This window comes from Lygodium microphyllum, chromosome 29 (genome assembly GCF_053477565.2).
Source record: "Lygodium microphyllum isolate KBCC chromosome 29, Lygodium_microphyllum_v1.1.10, whole genome shotgun sequence".
Lineage (NCBI taxonomy): Eukaryota > Viridiplantae > Streptophyta > Polypodiopsida > Schizaeales > Lygodiaceae > Lygodium > Lygodium microphyllum.
Window position 1 is genome coordinate 42,498,321 of NC_141163.1, and position 18,855 is coordinate 42,517,175.

Genomic DNA, 18,855 nt, shown 5'->3' on the forward strand with positions numbered 1-18,855 from the left:
GCCTAAAAGAGGCTGCCCATAAGAGTCTTTGTATGAGAGATATGAAAAAAATGTATGCTCTAGAAGCTCTAGGAAGAGATGCCCAAAATCCCATATGCACAGTGAGGAGAATGGTACTATCCAAAAAACTATAAAGGCATGTACTTGGTTGACACTCAAAAAAAGGTAATGGAACTATCAGTTTGAGCTACTCAAGACTATGTTTATGAGTCCAAGATAATCTATCTTGGAACCTAATTCATTTGAGTTACAATCTCTCATTTTGATAATGTATCGTGTGTTTGATTTGCGTCCACCATAGCTAACTAGCTCTAGATCCGTGTTTTTCAACATGGTATCAGAGCCATGGCTGAACTAGGTAGTGGGCATAATCTTTCAATATTTCTTTCTCATTTTTCTTTTATCCTTGTACAAGCCATTCAAGATCCATTTTTGTGTAAGAGGTGCTATGTAGGAGAAGAAGAAGCTTAAGGAAGATTCAAAGGGTGTGGGAAGGATTGCTCACTACCGCTGCTATAAGAGGCCGAATTCTCGATTGATTTCTTGCGGAATTAATGAAAGCAGCATCAGCAAAAGTAGGCCATTGCCTTTTCCTTGACACAAATTTGCACCGGGGAAGGGGAGGTGCATTTGTTTGACTCCTCATCATTCTGCTGCAACTGCCATGGGGCCGATTCTCCTCAGTTCCAACAGAAGCTGTTCGAAAACTAGGCCGCTATGGTCATTGCTTCCACATAGGGCATCGGATTTGCCATCACCAAACGCCTCAACCTGAAAGGTGCCTCCGTTGTCATCTTGTCTTGAAAGCAAAAAAATTTGAATGAAGCTATGGCGAAGTTGAAGTCCTCTAATATTGATGTTGTTGGAGTGGCTTGTCATGTTGGCAATGCTCAGTACCTTACCAATCTCGCCGTTTAGAATTATGGACATATTGACTTTTTGATCTCAAATGCAATAGCTAACCCCTTTGTAGATCCCATTCTCCAAATGTTTGATGCAACATTGGATAAGCTATGGAAAGTAAATGTTAAAGTGGGAGTTCTTCTCGTTCAAGAGGTACCTTCTCACTTATCGAGAGGAGGATCTGTAATTCTAATTTCTTCAGTAGCAGGCTTTAACCCACAAAAGGCTCTTGCTATGTATGGGGTTACAAAAACAACTCTATTTGGGTTGACTAAGGCTCTTGTTGTAGAGCTTGCACCAAATGTACAGGTTAAGTGTGTTGCCCCTAGATTTGTACACACACATTTGTCAAAAATTTTATTTCAAAATGAGGATATGAAGGCGGAGTTGAAAAGTCATATTGGACAGGTTCGGTGTTACTCGTGATATGGCAGCACCTATAGCCTTCTTGGTTTCAAATGATGCTTGATACATTACTGGAGAAACCCTTCTTGTCACCAAGGGGGAATGCCCTCTAGACTGTAAAAAGCTGCTGCTTTGTTGAAAAATAATTGTAGAGGTTCTTTACAGAATGGACTGACTCCTGCTAATTGGAATAAAGATGTCACATTTTTTTCCCAAGGCATATGAATAGAGGGTGAAGCCCGTATTTAGCAGATGGATATGTGCCTTGAGTATTCAAGATTGGGGGAACTCTACGCCAAGATGTAATAGAGGAACTAGCTTAGAATGCTTCTATAGAGAACAAGAACATAAAGAAAAAGAAGTCCAAGAATACAAAGAAGACCAACTAAGAATTCAAGAAGATCAAAAACACCTAGAAGATCTAGAAGAAGATCAAAGGATGCCAAAGAAGCATGAAGGAAATGAAGAAGATAAAATACTCCATTGCTACAACAAACAAAATGTCATGAAAAATTTCCCATTTGTCCCATAATGGATCTTTTATTCCCTTAATGGATCTACTTCCCACAGTGGATGTAACAAACCCTACCAAAAATGTAAAGTTTCAATCCTTAACTTGACTAGGGTGCTAGAGAGCTAGTCTCCTGAGCCATGTCATCATGTGGGGGGAGGGGGGAGCCAGCAAGGGTAGGAACTCATCATTTGAGGGGGGTGATGAGAATAGAAAATGATGCTTGCACATATGCCTGTAAAGGCTGGATGTATGCCTAAAAGAGGCTGCCCATAAGAGGCGCTGTATGAGAGATATGACAAAAATGTATAATCTAGAAGCTCTAGGAAGACATGCCTAAAATCCCATATGCACAGTGAGGAGAATGGTACTATCCAAAAAGCTATAAAGGCATGTACTTGGTTGACACTCATAAAAAGGTAATGGAACTATCAGTTTGAGCTACTCAAGACTGTGTTTATGAGTCCAAGCTAATTTATCTTGGAACCTAATTCACTTGAGTTACAATCTCTCATTCTAATAATGTATTGTGTGTTTGATTTGCATCCACCATAGCTAACTAGCTCTAGATCTATGTTTTTCAACAAATTTTTTGCATCATAAAAATAAGAAAAAATAAGATTAATGTATGTGATCATATGATGGAGCTGAAGCATGAGGTTTTTCACTTTCAATAAACAAAAATACATAAAAAACGATGCCTACACCTATCAATGCATGCAATATCTTAAACGGTAGGGAGTAGGGGGATTGTTGAGCAATTGAAGTGCGCTAAATACTAATTTTAATGTTGCATTTCCGATATAGAGTTTGCAGTTGCTTGAAATTAAAGGGACTAGTAGCACGAGGAAACTCGGTGCTAGCCCTAAGTGATGAAGCACTATTGCATAGAAAAGGAAATCATGAAAAGTATTGTCTTCACACTTTCACGTTGCTGATTTTCAATGAACATTTGTTTGAGCTCAATGGTCATATTTACCCATGCATTGATGCACCTCATGGTATCGTATCTTAGATGAATATCACATGATTGTATGAGTGATGACTCGACACTGAGAGTGTGACGTATCTCAAGCCATAGGGCTAGATATTTGGTTCCTTAGAAGTTATTTGGTGAGGTTTATATATCATATCCTAGATCATTTTATCAAAAGAGTGGACTTTGTTTTGAATGTGTTTTATGTTTATGACACATCTTGGGGCCAATCCCCACAGTGTAGGAGAGCCATAGTGGAGCCACGGTGATCAACTAAGGGGTGCTTGTTGTGTGTGTGCCACATGGTATATAACATCAATATGTTTAGGGACTCCTTTTGAGAAGTAGGAAAAAAATTATTCGCTAGATTATGAAAAACACTACAAACACAAATTCTTAGGCAGTCTTGGCCACAAGGCCATGTGGTGTGGTTTTAGGTGAGTAGTAGAGTCCTGGCTAGTGCCTTCTTAGAGCCAATGTCCGGCCCGTTTTAGGTCTTGATAAGTGGTGCATTTGTTGGGAGTTGTTAATAAGTGGTCATTTTCGAATCTCAGTCAATAGGGACTAGCTTATTAGTGTATGTCAAAAGTGAAGGAGATGCAATGGCAGTGGAGAAGGAGAAGAGAAAGATGCGAAGAGAAGAGCACACACAATGTAGGTGTTGTCAAGAATGATATGACAGCCTTATTGCACTATCTCATATATATGAATAAAGAATATGGGTGGTCACTTTACATGAGTAGGCCCAAGGGCCTTTTATCCCAACAACCTCCCACTAAAAGTCCAATAGGCCACGGAGTGAAAAAACAAAGAAAAAGGAAAAGAGACAAGGTAAGGGATCACGACATCTCACCCAATGCCCAATCAGAAAGCGAGCTCTACAATAAGTGAGAACCTTTGCGAAAGAAGAGTCAAGCATCCCCGATTCCATGATATCCAGGAGACAAGCAATCCCACAGCTCCATATAGCAGAGCAATCCAAGAATGCTTCTCATGAAGCAATAATAACTCATGAGTGCAAGGCTATAATGCATAAGCATTAGAGTAGCACATAGCATCAACATGGCGCATAGGAGATAGCTGAGAGCACATAGACTCTCCAAAGTTTCTTAGAGTAGCACATAGTATCAACATGGCACATAGGAGATAACTGAGAGCACATAGGCTCTTCAAAGTCAATCATAGAAGAAGGGCCACATGATCTCAAGATAGTATGCGGCCTTAACGAAGTGGAAGACTGACATACAATTGTAGCATCAACCATAAAGTGCATATCTAGCATATATACAAATGCTCAACAGCTAAACATCCTCAAGTAATCATAGGAGGGTCTCATGCCACTCCATGCCTCGTGTGGTGTAATACCATCCAAAGTTAGACATGGCATCCTACTAAGCAATTAGACTGTCATCATAAGGGCCTCAGCCCAAAATCTGTAAGATAACCCAACTATGGTAAGCATAGAAGCAACCTTTTCCTATAGAGTTAGGCACATGCCATGAGAAATCCCGTAATATTGTGGGCATACAAAATCAATGCCAGACTACTAACAATAGGATTGAAAGCTAGGAGAGATAGCATGAGTCTCATAATCCATCTGCAAACAAGCACCTAGGCGTGCAACCAGCAGAATCCATAAACCTGTCAAGCATAATTGCAGCATCCTCAATCTGTACCAAGGGAAAAGCCCAAACATGATAAGTAGCATGATCCATGAAGGTCATAAAGTATGATGCTCCACCAAGTGACTGGGAAGGCATACGTCCATATACTGCATAATGGACAAGATCTAGAGGATCATGCCTCTCACAATCACCATGAGCCAAAGGGGCTCTACAAGGACCATAAGTACAATCAGGGAAAGCATCAACATCTACATGTGATAAAGGAGGAAAAATGGAGTTTAAACGAGACAAGATCTCCATCTCTCTATGGTGTATATGGCCTAGGCAATATTACCATAACAATGAATGTGGTATTCGGATAATTGCAACCATAGAATCTCCCACATGAGAGACATGCAGTGGGTAATGAGAACCAACTCTAGATCTTGTGGCCAAAACCAAGAAACCACGATAGATCTTCAATTACCTATCTTGAAGAGAAACAAAGTAACCTACATCATGCAACTGACTGACAAAAAACAAGCTCTTACTGAGCATGGGAACATGTAGAACATCCTTGAGCATAAGAGAAGTACCATTAGGCAAAGCTAGGTGTATGTTCCATATACCAACAATAGCATAAGTCTGCTCAAGGCCCAAATGAATACATCCATCAACCTCCCTGTAAGAAGAGAACCATGCTCTGAGGGGTAACATGACAAGATGCCATAGAGTCTAAAAGCCAATCAAAGACATAGGCATGATCAGTGTGCAAGTAAGGTTGTAGGGAAACAAGATGATAAGAGTACATGCTCAACTGCATCATCATGGTAACCACATGTACATCACCACTAGAAAGAGTGGTAACACTTGCTGCATCGCTAACTCTCTTCTCATGTTGAGTCTATCTCTATCTCTACTGCTATCTGATCCTTCTAGAACATTTTCTTTTAACATGCCCAAGCTTCCATTGTGGATCTTCCCCAACAAGGAATCCAAGTCATCATGAATAGGGCTCTAAATAGCATCCACGAAGCTCAAGGAGTCGAGGGCTATCCCAACAAAGGAAACTTGCTCATAAGAACAACTATCAATAAAAGCATAAGTGGTAGAAGCATGCTACGGTAAGTACTCTTCCATCCTCACTAGAGAGGGAAGCACAGAAGCATCAGGGATGCAGAAGCTCCTACATGAAAAAAACTCGTAGCTAAGTGCATGACATAACTAACCACAATAGTGTAAAATCCAAGACATTTGTCAATAGAGAATATGGTATCCAGTCATGAAATCATCCCATAACCATAATGGCAAACATGACTTTGTAGTACATCAATCCACATAGTAGCATCCAAGTCAATGCAAGACCAGTAAGTGGCATAAGAGCTTGCAATGGTCAAGCTCCAGGAGAAGCCCAAATACCTATACAACATCATCCACACAAGTGGCTTTGTAAGGTATACAACAATAAACCATGTGCATAGATGGGTAAGCATACATACCATCTGCTCTCTAACATGGATGGGCAACAACTAGCATAGAAGCTAGACAACAAAGGAGAAAAAAAGCCATAACTATTTGCTAGTCCCAAGCACTGTAAAGTCCACTGATCGACCAAATAACCTCCAATAAATCCAAGTATCAATGAGAAATCACTGCTCAATATCCAACTACCAAGACAAGGAACCAACACTGCTCAAAACATTTCTACATAAACAAACATCCAGGGATCCAATCCATTGGAGCATAAGGCCAAGTAGCATCCAAGGTCGTAACGGAAAAAGAAAAAAAAATCAATGTCCAACTGCTCCACAAAATTCCTCAAATGCAAGTCTTGTCAAGCCCAAACATCTGCCATACCCAAAATCATCCACCAAGACATAAACCCACATGGGTAGCCTAAGCATAAGCAGTCATAAGTGGAATGCCAATTGCAAATAAAAAATGATAGTGAACCATAAAATTGAGCTCTAATTCTTGCTCAAAAGAATTCCAAGAGCAAAAAAGAACCATGTGGCATCATCCAAATACATCAATACATAACCCCAAATAGTCGGGAGCACCCTGTGACCAATAGGCCTAACCCAGTTGTAGCGAGTAGATGATATCTATCATCGTTGTGTAGTACCCGATGAGGTACCATTCATTCTTGAGGAGTGGCATGTTTCAACATGTGGGGGAGATTTTACTGGATGGCTTACCACCCAAAAAGCTCTTCATGTGTTGGATATTGGTGGCCATTGATTTTCCAAGATATTTTTAGTTATGTTAAGTGTTGTAATGTCTACCAAAGATACAATGCAAGGGAGAATCATAGAAGTGACCTCTAAACCCTATTCAGGTTGTGTTACCCTTTGAAAAATGGGGTATTGATTTTGTGGGACCAATATATCCTTCATCAAGTATGCGCAAGAAGTATATTATTGTGGCGATACACTACTTTACAAAGTGGTCTAAAGCTCGAGCAACAGTGAAGGATAATGCTAAGGAGACGGCTAGTTTCATTATGAAGCAAATTGTTTGCCATTTTGGTCCAGCGAAGGAGATTGTGTCTGATCAAGGGACACACTTCTTGAACAAATTTATAGTAGCTTTGACTAAAGATTTGAAGATAAAGCACAACAAGACTACCCCGTGTAATCCTCAAGTGAACGGTCAGGTTGAGAGTACAAATAAATAGTTGGTCATAATCTTATCCAAGATCATATCAAAAAGTAAGCGTGTTGAGTGTTGAAATGACCTATTTTTTGGCTAATTTTTGTTGTTTTTGAGAGTTGAATGGTTGATTTTATGAGATGATTGATTGGTTTGGAAGAGGTTTGAGAGTGTTTTGGATAGGTTGGAATGGTTTTATTAAGCTCATGATGTTTATTAGTAGAGATGTGAAGTTCTGATGATGTTCTGATATGTTCTGATTGGTTCTGTTGAGCTTCTGTTTTGTTCTCTTTTCTCTCTGTAAGGAGGGATGGAGTATTGATTGATAGGTTTTGAGATTGTTTGAAAGCTTATTGAGTGATTATTGATGGTTTGGAATGGTTTTGGTATGAGTTATGTGGTTCTGATGCTTTTTGTTGACCTTCTGTAACTCTCTGATGAGCTTCTGGTGAGCCTTTGTAGACCTTCTGTATGCTTCTGTATGTGTTCTGTTGGATGAGAGTGTAGCTTGGAAAAGTTTTCTAGCCTTGGAAAGAGGTGAATACAAGTGCAAAAGAGCCAAAAGAAGTGAAAGAAGTAGCTGCTGAAGACTCAAGTAAAGACTGGAGTGAAGTGACAGTGGTGAGCTATGAAAGGACACTGTAGTGGCTCTGGTGCCTCTTCATATCAGACACACCTCTTGGGAGGGGTATCTATGATCTAAGAAGGATTATTGAGAGTGATTGTATATGAGAGATTGTAGAGAGGATATGATGCATTATTGATGGAGAGAGAGAGAGAGAGTCAGAGATAGCCAATTCTATCAAAACAGAGTGATTGTATATGAGAGATTGAGAGAGAAGACTATAAAGACATTGAAGATGAATACTATGTGATTGATTTCCATTCAAAGATGGTGTATTTCTTTGCTTTCTTTGTTCTATTGATGGATTTTGTGAAGATATTGAAGAATATGGTTGATTCTATCAAATCCGTGGGAGATCTACATGATGCCGCATGAAGATTTGTTGTGCTTGGTGTTCTTTTCTTCATTGTGATCATATAAAACTTAATAAAAAAAGCTTGTTGATGTTACAAGATAGATTTTCTTGCAAGATAATTCCCTTTTCCTTGGTGTTCCTCTTGGGGCTCCATGTTTTTGGTGCGCTGCCGGGGAAACTTGCCATCAACAAGCACCAGAAGAGGCTGAAAATGAAGGAAATGGCATTGCCAAGAAGAGAAAAATTCAATGGATGTTTATAAAGTTCCTTCTTCCACTGAAGAGTTAGAATTTCTCATAATCAAAGCCACTTTCCACAAGAAGTTCATCCCACAATGGCGGAAACATATCACCATCATGATGCATGCTCTATGTGGTGGACAGTTTCCTCTTCCTGTTGAAGCAGCAGAAACTTGCATCTTGGTGGCAAATTGTTTGGGAAAAAACTGAAGAGCAGAAACAGAGAGAATGACCATCTATGGAAGATCTGGCATTCATTGAGAAGTTTCCAGACATCATCAAATGGGAGATTGTGAAGAAGCTTCAAGAGTCTTGGTCTGTGGAGGTTCACAAAGATAAGAAGGAAAGAGTTGGAATTTGTTTGTGGATGCTCAACAGCAAGATACGTGGGATGCTTGGTGTTCTGACAATCTTCTGTTTGTTCAATTAGCAACCCACTGGAAGTTGGTAGACAGAGTGTTCTTCACAACATACACTGTTGAAACCATCAGAAGCTGGCATTACTATGATGATGGCACCACCATAATGCTTAGACGTATGCATTTTGACACCTTCAGAACCGAATACCTTTCTCTATGCAGTGGCATGAAAGCAGAATTCAGAGACGTTGAAAAGGAAGAAGTAGAAGAAATGTTGGCAAGAGAGTCCTCCAGAGACTGAAGCCTTCTGTTATCCCTCTGTGGAGCACTGACAACATAGTGGAGCCAACCCCCTGATGAATGACACAATAAAGAGGCAAGCGTTAGAACGAGTCCAGAGGTACGTGAGAAGAGAGAAAGCAAAAATCAAAGCTGAGAACGAGCTCGCAGGAGAAGCCGCCTTTGACGCCCTTGCGGAACTCTTTACAGAAGTCCCAATGGCACATCAAGACCTTCCTCCTCCTACTGGAGGTTCACTTCCAAGCCAGATCCGTCCTGGAAATATTGATGACAGGCCAGCGAATGTAGTTCCATTGCCAATTTTTAAGGGAGAGTATAATGAATATCCTGATCTTCATGTAGCAGAGTTTATGGTAGCATGTGTGGCTAACAATGCCAGAACCCCTGAGCATTGGTTAGCAATATTCCCCGCCACTTTCAAGGGCACGGCATTTCAGTGGTATGAGAGACAAGCAGCAGGAACTTTTGGCACATGGGACAACCTAAAGCTGGCCTTCCTCACTAAATTCAGGCATGAAGGTTTTGAAGAGCGGATGCGAGAGGAATTTATGAACCTAAGTCAGTCCTCTGGAGAAAGAGTAGAAGCTTATGTCTCATGAATGGAATCCATCCTGAAGGGATGGACTAACCATAATCTAGATGATGGCATTCAGAAGGGGGTGTTTCTCAGAGGATTACAACCAGAAGTCTGTAAGTTTGTGGAGCTGCAAAGACCAGCCACACTGCAAGCTGCAACAGAAGGTGCAAGACTGTACGATGAAGTGGAAGCTAGATTGGCGATGAATCCAGGAAGAGGAGTCCTACCTTTTCTGATGCCAGGAATGATGTACCCACCAAATGCAATCCCAGGGACGGTCCCCTACCCCTACCAACAGATGCCCCCAGTATCACAGTACAGTGCACCAAATCCACAGTGGCCACAATCAATGCCTCAAATGATGGTTCAACCACAACAACAATGGTCCCAACCAATTTCCCCAATGCCAAATCAGCAGCAACAGTGGAACTCTACCAACTGGAGCCAACAACCAACAGTTCGAACAGGAGCTCAGAATCAGAATCAAAACAGAGACCCCTCTGCACCAGCCCAACTTGTTTATGCAGTGATTACAGAGACTCCTCAAAACCCTACTGCCAGTACCTCAGGAGGAGAAAGCTTGAAGGATTATTTATCCAACTCAGTTGCAAATATCAAAAAGGAGTTGATGGATGTGATTACAGAGCAGTTGCAGACGCTGAAAGTGAATACCGCCAGCATATCCAATGTTGGAGGAGCAGGAAGAGATGTGATGCGGTCAAATACTTGGTGTGGAAAGTGTCATCAAGCAGGCCATTTAGCCACTGAATGTACATGAAAACCAACCATCCCTGAAGCTTTCTGTTCCTACTGTTTGCGGAAGAACCATACAGAGGATATTTGCTCTCTGAAGGAGATGCATGATAGGAGAAGGAAGGAAGAAGACGCAAGATTCAACTTGTTGGAATCCAAAATGACAACACAGGATATTGGACCCAAGCCTAGAGAGTTTGGTCCTAATTTCGGTCCAAGGAGATTTCCCTCCCAAAGTTATAGAGAAAGACAGTCTGGTGGTGGTCAGAGATTAGAAGTGGAGTGTTATCGATGCGGAGAAAAGGGACACATTTCACCAAATTGTCCAAATCCCAGAAGGTCAGTGGATTATAAGCCCTTATGTAGTGGATGCAAAGGAGAAGGCCGCACTGCAAAAGACTGTCCAAGCCCAGCCCCAGTGAAAAACAGTGCTACTGATAATCCGGCCAAGGCCCAAGACCCTACCTCCAATTTAGTGGAATTGGAAGTTGCTGCCATCATGCATGCAAAGAAGAAGGAACCACCTATCCAGAAAGAAAATAATCCTCCTGCTAGAATAGTGAAGTTCAATCTTCCACCAGAAGAACAGAACAGAACAGAGCCTAACAGTGCCGTACAGAGCACTATAGTGCCACAGAGAGTCACAGAGACAATTCTAGAGACAGGACCAGAGGTCCAGGAGATAGAAGAGGAGGAGGTGCCACAAGTGGCAGAAGAAGTCCCCATCATGCCCCTGTTGGAAGAAAAAAGGAAAATTAAAATGGGTGTTGCCCCATTCCCTAGCCGGTTAGAGAAGCCAGTGGATCCTATTAAGGAATACGATCTGGTCAGAGATCTAGATACCTTTAAACCAAACCTCACATTTCGATAATTATTGATGTTGTCTCCCAGTTGCCGAAAAAGGTTCAAAAGTATACTGACAAGAAGATGTGGCTTAAGGATTGCTCCCTCAACAGCAACAAAGTCCAACAAAGCTCCAGAGCCTGTAAGAGAAGTGGATGTGGCTAACGCCTTCCTAGATCCGGGTACCCCAGAGACTGGCGTGTGGATAGAAGGCTGCTTCATTGCAAATGCACTGATTGATGGTGGTTCATCAGTGACATGTATTTGCTCCTAATAAATTTCCAATGGAAATCCAATATCTATTAGCAAAATAAAATCAAAAGATGAGGATAGTACACGTGGGGAGATTAGCATATGAGATACTAATAGGTATAAAAGAAGAAATGAGACTAGCAAAATATCTATTGTAGCAAGTTGCTAGGTTTGACTAGGCACAAAGAATTGATAGGAAAAGGAGAGAAGTTGAACCAATCCAAGTCTAGCACATCTGAGCATTCATACGAAGAATTGGACTAGGAGCCTGCAATACTAATAGGGAAGAGCCCTTGAGGTAGACCTCATGCTAATGAAACTATTAATCAAGTAATTTTTGGATAATTCAATCAATGAGTGAACTAGCACGGCATTAGCTATCCCAACCCTAGTGAAGTTAGGAATAACACTCAATACCAGAAACCAAATGAGAATCCCCATAGTCACAATGTAGATCAAGAAGTACAAAAACGTAACAAGAGACAATTCATATAGCTTTGTGTAGTAGTTTCAACAAGTTTGTGAGGCTAATAAGCTCAAAGTCATTGGCCAATGTGCACAAACCCTCAAGTTGTGCTTAGAGAAAAAATGTTGAAGTTGATTCATGTAGTTTGGATTATGATGAATGCAATGACTTTGATACGCTTAAGGACCTTTTTACCAAGAGATTCTTGGAATTGAGATAGGCAAATAACTTAGTTTTCAAACTAATAAATGTAAGTAAAAATAATAGAGAAGAGATCTATTATTATATCACCCACATCTAGAGTCTCTACATGAGGATCTTTATAGCCAAATGACCTACTCAAAAAGCAGTCTCCGCACTGTTCATTAACAAAATGAAAAATGAGAAACTCTATAAGACTCTAGCAAATAATTAAAGTCTACAACGAGACACATTAGCCAAAGTTTTTAAAGAGGAAATCTATGTTGATGACCTATTGAAGGAGAGGAATGTGAAGGCTATCAAGCCACAATAGGCATCATTACCTTTCACAACAACTCCATTCCAGTATTCATAATAGAAAGCAATGCTAGAAGAAGGATATGGTCTACGAAATAGTTTTACATATTGCCACCCTCTCACAAGCAAGATTAAGAGATGGAAAAACCACATGTACAAAGAGAGTGGCAATTGTAGATGATGAATCCATACAAAGAGAGTAGAAATTACACAAGGATTTGAAGATTTGGTAAAGGATCTAGAGGATCAAAGAGATCAGCTGTGGGGAGAGAAACAAAGGCTACCTTAGCCGCCATAGAAGGATAAAGATATCCATGCAACATACCAATAATAAAAAGACTAGGAAAAACTTTAGTCTAAAGAAGGGTTTGGAACCACTAAATGTGGGTAGTGGAAAAGGAGAGAAGTACAAAGAGCTACATAGAAAATATGAAATTAATAGAGAAAATTAGATGTAGCTTGACAGTCAATACACACAAGCTATTAAAGATAAAACCAAGTTGGAAGTAGAGCCAAATGTATTGAAACAATTGTATGGGTAATGAAAATAAACAAGAGGGGAGAGAGGTGAAGCACCTAAGAACACACACATACAAAAGCAATGGTGGAGACTTGAGAACACAAAGAGATAGGGTTGAAATATTCTTCTTCTTTTTTTTTCTTATTTCACACAGAAGAATTTATAACATGATAAAAGTCTAATATGAAAGTATAACAATGTATGTACATATGGTCACTAAGTGTGAACCTGTTAGGAAAGAAGAGGTGGCACAATAAATATGCCATAACTAGGGATGAACTATGTGAGTATAATCTAGGTGCATAATCATTAGTATATCCTCATGTCAGTCACCTAACAAAATAATGAATAATATAGTATAACATCACCAAGGAACATAGTGGATGCCAGCTCATGTAGAGCTTGACATATCAATACTCTCCCTCAAGCTCACCATGATCTCATGAACTCCAAGCATAGTCTTGACACCTTCTTGAAGCTTCTCAAATCCCAAGGCCTTGGTGAAAATGTTAGCAACTTGATCCTCTATAATAACATAAACCAAGTCAATATCACTTGTTAGAACTGCTCCAGAATTAAATAGTAGTGGATCTCTTTGTATTTGGTCTATACATGATACATTGGGTCCTAGCCAATTGAATGCTAGTGAGGTTATCATAGTAGATGATAATCTTCTTATCCACCTACATCCCCAATTCACCAAGTAGCTTGAATATCCAAGCTACCTCATATGCTACAATTGCAATACCTCTCTACTCTACCTCTATACTAGATAAGGAAATTGTTGTTGGCTATTTCTTGCTACTCCAAGAAATAGTAGCACTCCTAAAGGAAAACATAAAATCACAGGTAGATCTCAAGTTTAGACTATTTCTACCCTAATCTACATTTGTGTAACCATGTAACTCCAATGGTACACCTACACCATAGAATAAGGCATAGTTCAATGTAGATTTGATTTAGCACAATGTGTGTTGCACTACATCCAAATGTCGCTTCCATGGAAGTTGCATAAACTAGCTCTCCAAACCAATTGTATAGTTTAGGTTTGGCCTCAATGAAGTCACCCTCATATGCATAAGCTTAGCATTAACATCCAATTTAGGTATAGTTAGACCTACAATTAGCCATACTATACTTCTTCAACATATTCAATGCATATTGTCTCTATGATAACCATATACCCTCTAGATTCCTACTTATCTATATGACAATAAAGTGATGTAGCTCTCCTAAATCCTTCATCTAAAATTTAGCCTTGATAAGACCCTTTACATTGTCAATCTCTATCTCAGTATCACCCACAATGATCAAATCATTCATCTATATAGTAATGTGACCACAATACTTGCATCACTCTCACACAAATAAAGTGGGTGATCAGTGTGTACTCTATGAAATTCAATGCTGGCAAGGTATTTTACAATCCTATCATGCCATACCCTAGGTGCTTGCTTTAGCCCACAAAAGGCCTTACAAAGCCTGTATACATAATCTAGATAATTCTCATTCACATAACTACGTGGCTACTCCACATAAACTTCCTCTTGCAACTCTCCCTACAAGAAGGCATTCTTGATATCCATTTTATGCATGATCCAATCTTTTGATGTAATCATTGTTATGACAGCCCCCTTGTAGTGGCCATTTAGGCCAGTGGAGCAAAGGTCTCCTCATAATCAATACCATGAGTCAGCACATACCCTTTGGCAAACAATTGTACCTTATATCACTTGATAGATCCATCTACCTTGTAAACCATTTGCAACCAATAGTTTTCTCATTACCCATTGTATTCTCATATTTTTTGCATTTAAGCAAGTATTGATAGTGAATTCTTGGTTGTAGACATATTTCTATCAACAAGTATTGAATGGTAACCTATGAAAATCTTAAGCGGAACCTTTCATATGATTCATAAGTAGACATTATCTATTGTAATCAAACCATTGGTTTTTTAGCGAGGTTGGGGATTTTATATATTATGCATAGTGTGTGGTTCTCTCTAGAGCGAGTACATATGGACATATCAAGAATTTTCCATTGCCAAGTCTTTCAACTCTAAATTAGGAGATTCTTGATAAAGTAACATTGCACACTTTTAAATTCAAAATATCTTAGGCTATTCAAAATTTCATGATGATGACCAAAAGGATCTCAAGAAGAATATGCCTAATATGGTTTATACCCTTACATATCTTTGTGGTGTGCATCAAAATAGCACATTTACAAAGGACAAAGGTATCTTGTCTAAGTAGAAATCTTGTGGAATAGGATTTGGATAACATTATAAAAAGGATTTGGAAAACTAAAGAGATGACCATAAGGGAAACTATCATGAGATGTAGTGTATGTCCCCAATTGTTGGCTTTGTCTTCAACAAACTCTTACTTTGGGCTTTGATTCTAGGAGATACAAACATAGACCAAGCATTTGGATTCCCTTGGATTTTGATACAAATTTCATGTCTTTCAAGCTTAAGGCGCAAGTTATAGCACATGAAGAATCTAAAGGATGTAAGGGATACCTTGGAGAGCTGCTAGACAATAGATCCCTAGGATGTAAGTTTAAAGTCAATGGTAAAATAATTAGGAAAAGAGTCAAATACTACTTCTCTTGTATGAGTTATTTGCCTTCAACAATTACAATTTTTGATCAATAAATATGAAAACTTTGCAACAACTCATCTTGTTGAGTGAAGTTGTTAAAAAGATATTGTTTAATACAAACATATAATCCATTGTGAATAATGTTGTCTTTTGAATCTATAAAAATAAAATTATTACATTTACATAGGATAAAAAGTTTTTCATTACATCATGAGTTTCAAAATTGAAGTGAAAATAAACAAGGATGTAAAATAATAAAGCATCCTCCCAAGTTTATGTTTTCATCTATGTTTCTTCTATCTCTAAGACCTTCTCATTCTTTGGCATTGTAGCTTCTTTGTCACTTTTTGCAAAGTTCTCTAGTCTTCTCACAGGGGTTTTTTTCTGTGGTTGCTAAAAGAATTTAACTTTGACAGGTACTTTCTTCTCTCCAGGCTTAAGAGGAGATGGATCAAACTTTATATGAGAAAGTGTTGAAATTTCTTTCTTTTTGGAGTTTGCCTTATTGGTCTTTGTAGATGAATTGTCCTTGCCCTTGTCCTTTCCCTTGCCATTTCCATTGTCCTTGTCCCCCTTGCTGATGGGACCTAAAATGGGCCGGCATTGGCTATGGCACTAGTCGGACATCATGCACACCACACACAGACAACCCCACCACACGGCCTCCTGGCTAGGAGCCTCTAAGACTCACTCTACACTAAATGCTAATATCAATTCTGTGTTTGTATTAATAGTCCAACGTTCAACATCCCTTCTCCTCAGAGGGAGATCCCATAACATATAGGTATAATACCTCGTATTACAAACATGGGGAAGCACCTATCGAGTGACTGTCGCGGGTCCACTGCGACTCTTCTCCTACACCTTGGGGATTGGCCCCAAGATGCATCGCTTCAACATAAAATACACACGATAAAGCTCCACTTTTTCATTTTGAAAGTATTCCAAGAGATACCATGTGTCCTTACCAAACAATTCCCAAAAGGGATTGACTAGCCTACAGACTAGGTTGTCTCACACATTCAAGCATAGGTCATCATAACGGAAAAGAGGTGCTATGCATCTAGTTCTTCATATTCCGATACCATGGTTGATATGCACATGCAAAAGTGGATGATCCTAATGTGCTCAAATATAATTGTCAATAAAAAATGTTTCGTGCACAACTAGGCTTTCCACTGCTCATTTACTAACTCATTGCGACGATGTAAGGATAGCACCGAGACAATGCTCATGCTACTATCCTCTTAATTAAAATACTACGAATCCTATATCATGATGTGCATCAACAAAATCAGCAATAAAGAGCACCCACATTACATCACTCAAACACCCCACCTCCTACTTTTAGATAGTGCTTCCATTGCATAGGTGTAGGGGTTCATTTTGTCATGTTTTGATGTATGAAAAGCAATAAATCACAAAATTTGACAAACAAATAGGGCAAACTGAGTCTAAACCTCATGCTCTGCCACTACCATACATTCACAAACACTATAAGATAGAGGACTTATACCGACGTTAAAAGCGATGAAAATGTAAATAACAAAATTTTCTCCCGCCGTCGTCGCAAAAAGCATCGTTATTGGAGATGCCATAGAATATTGATATCAATGTCATTATCAGCGTCGCTATTTGCGTCGGTATCAGTATCACAAATGCGACGCTGATACCGACGCAAATAGCGACGCTGATATCGATGCTCTCTGCGATGCTAATAACGACGCGTGCAGGTAAATTTGCGACGCTAATAGCGACGGTAACAGGGAAAAAAAAATTTGTGGCAAGACAGATATAGCACTGTGTACTTTATTTGGGCCATACAAAATAGTTTATGCAATGTGTACAATGCTCATGTAAACAAAAACAAAGTGTAATTCAATCATAACATTGATACATGAAATAAATACATGATCGCATAATGAAAGCGACTGGTACAATCATGACAAGATATCACTACTACATAGAAAATGTCTACACAGATCAGGCGACCAAAAAAGAAGGGTGTGTGAGCTCTAGGGATCCAAGGGCGAGTTACATATCCTCACCATTCGAAAGCTCGTCCCGCTGTAAAGGAGCATCAAACGGAATCTGCAAAAAAAGAAACAACTGCACATCAGTCCACCATACAATAATGCATTCTAATTAAACATGGTAAATATAGACAAGAAAGATGAGTGACTTACAGGGTCGCTGCGTCTCTACAATCGGTCAATAAATGCAGTGAGACCGTGCCTCTCTGCATATCAAGTCTCAAGGCTGGTCGGATCGCGATTTGTAATGGAGTGCTGCAAAGAAAACAAAATACTAACTGTTAGAAACATGATTTTCAGTACAAAGGATATTGCAAAAAAATAAGCAAGCAAAACAAAAGAAAAACTTACAAAGTCCTTTAGATATGTCCTGTGGCCGCCACTCCCAAGATGATGGACCACTCCGGCCTCTAGTCGTGCCCTCGCCGCCTCATGCTGCTGACTCCAACGTCCTGGAGAATCTGTAGCCTCCTCCCTCAGTTGGCACCAGTCATCTGCGTCTAGTCACTCGGGCTTTGTAGCCCCACTCTTGAGTGCCTTGCATACATCCGATCGTCTGTGTGATGTATATGCACGCATGCAGTCCATCATCCAGCCCATAGAAAATCTATCTACTGTGGCTGGAACAGGGAACTCATGCAAGGATGCTACTATGTAGTCCTTGCTCCCCTCCGGTATGTTTTTCCAATGATCTAAGATGTTGTGCCAAAAAACTTATTGGCATAACTCTCTCATGCAAGCCATGACCCTCCTCCCCTCATCATTTATGATGATGGCTCTTGTCCTACCATCGACAAGATAGGCATATCCCTCTAGGGTATGCCTAAGATGGGTCCTCTCCCACTTGCGTCCACACTCTTGGGCATATCTAGGAGACCCCTGTACATCCGATGTATTGACGGGGGTAGTATCTATCGGTGTAGCACCCATAGGGGTGCTAGCTGTAGATAGCTAAGCAAAACCCAAAGTAACTGGAGTAGACGTCCCCACAAGTTTGACAAATCCTGGAGGTGATGCAACTCCAGTAGAACGACGAGACAGAGACACCGCGTCCGTGCCTCCATAGCAACCACCTGAGACACGCTCCCTAGAACCGCCACGAGAGCGAGGAGTCGCACCTGTATCCCATGCTGATTGCAGGCTCACTGCCTCCGTATCTCTACAGCATCCCCCTGACCTTGAAGCACTCCCTCCCTCTGGCCCAAGTCTGGAGCATTGACCTCGTCTGCTCAAAGCTGAAGCATCTGATCGCACCGAAGTAAATCTAGTAGAGCAGCCTGACGATGTCCGAGACAGCTCTTGGTCCACCATGTCTTTGAATCTCCCATATGATCTCAAGACATGCGTGTGAAGAATCCTGCAACTCCGCATCACT

General features: G+C 40.2%; 1 pseudogene; it reads left to right on the top strand.

The window, feature by feature from the left end:
• Positions 1-717: 717 nt before the first annotated feature.
• LOC148010555 (short-chain dehydrogenase/reductase SDRA pseudogene) lies at positions 718-1,428 on the top strand (annotated as a pseudogene).
• Positions 1,429-18,855: the final 17,427 nt, after the last annotated feature.